The sequence below is a fragment of the Macrobrachium nipponense genome, chromosome 11 (assembly GCF_015104395.2).
Source record: "Macrobrachium nipponense isolate FS-2020 chromosome 11, ASM1510439v2, whole genome shotgun sequence".
In the NCBI taxonomy this organism is placed as follows: Eukaryota; Metazoa; Arthropoda; class Malacostraca; order Decapoda; family Palaemonidae; genus Macrobrachium; species Macrobrachium nipponense.
The window spans coordinates 29,015,143-29,016,391 of record NC_061087.1 but is presented as its reverse complement, the minus strand read 5'-3'; the positions used below and the strand labels follow the sequence as shown (position 1 = coordinate 29,016,391).

Here is a 1,249-nt window from a genome sequence, read left to right as displayed (position 1 = left end):
ATAATTAATAGATCCTATTTTTAACAAGTTTTCACAATTTTCAGGTTTAGTAAATCTAGGTGATTTTCTGTTAATGATAAAATTCCCTGTCCAGTAGAGGTAGTATACCTGTTTCGATGCAAGGAACCAATTTCTTTAAAGTTTCAAAACCTTGTTAATTTCTTAATAACCGAGTGTGTAATTCAGCCATATGATAATTAAATTTCCTTTTGTTGTTGTTGTAGAAATGATTTCTTTCAGAAGTAAAGAAACTGAGAAGAAAAGAAACACAATCAATCAACTTTTGTAACTTTTATTCATAATTCATATAAAAAAAAGGAATCGTGAAAAAAAGGTCATTTTAAAATGAGATCATTTACAAAATTTATGATACAAAATATGTACAGGGTGAATTCTTAAATATTGCACTAAAGCTAGTGTGGGGGTTGGGGCTGGGGGGTTGAATTTGTGGACTGGGTACAGATAAATTTGCTTCCTTTCTTGGGCATCATACAGCATAGTAGGAATTTATTAATTCATTTTTTACCTTTTTAATAAGTTGGGTCTCTTCTTATTTCTTCCTAATGAATTAACACCATATTATTCTTTGGAAGCTTCGATTTCAAGTCAGTGGCCCCTTTGGTGGGCTTGGTCCATATCAATAGGTTTCATCTTTTGAATAATAATCACAATAGTATTTGCTTATGCAAGAAGACATTTAAAGTCAACGATTTAGGGGTATGACCAAAAAAAGGATGCAAATTTAAATCAAGGCATCTTTGAGCAATGAGTTCTGGGCACAAAATATATCTCCTGTCATTATCTTAAGATTTTGAGACAATTCTCTAGAATAAACGAACAAGCAAGTATGGTTATTGAAGAGCGTAGTAATCTTCAAATTGATAATAACCTTTCATATTTACAAAAAAAAAAAAAGCCTATAAAAGTATGACGTGCCTTGAAGGTTTTTTTTTTTTTTTTGTCTTTATATAATTTCTCAAGTGTACTTATACTAATGATGTGTAATGACATTTTCTGAGTGTATGTATATGCAATGAATAATTTTTTTTTGTACATGAAGTGCTGATGTTTGTGAATGAAAGCGATGATGATTTTGGTCCCTAAGATAAAACATCACAGGCAAAAAAATACTTCTGGTTTCACGGCCATTCTCCCATTCGTGTTGCGTATTATAGCATGCGTAAACATATCTATGTTTTATTATTATTATTATTATTATTATTTCCACCAGAATGAAAATAGCTTCAAA

General features: G+C 30.3%; 1 protein-coding gene across 1 annotated transcript in view; it reads right to left on the bottom strand.

Annotated features, from left to right (window-relative positions):
• Nucleotides 1-276: 276 nt before the first annotated feature.
• LOC135200839 (hairy/enhancer-of-split related with YRPW motif protein-like) overlaps nt 277-1,249 on the bottom strand; it is a 17,754-nt gene continuing 16,781 nt past the window's right edge. The window contains exon 3 of the mRNA XM_064229565.1: nt 277-1,249. This exon is cut by the window's right edge and continues 866 nt beyond it. The gene's annotated coding sequence lies outside the window, so the exon portion shown is untranslated.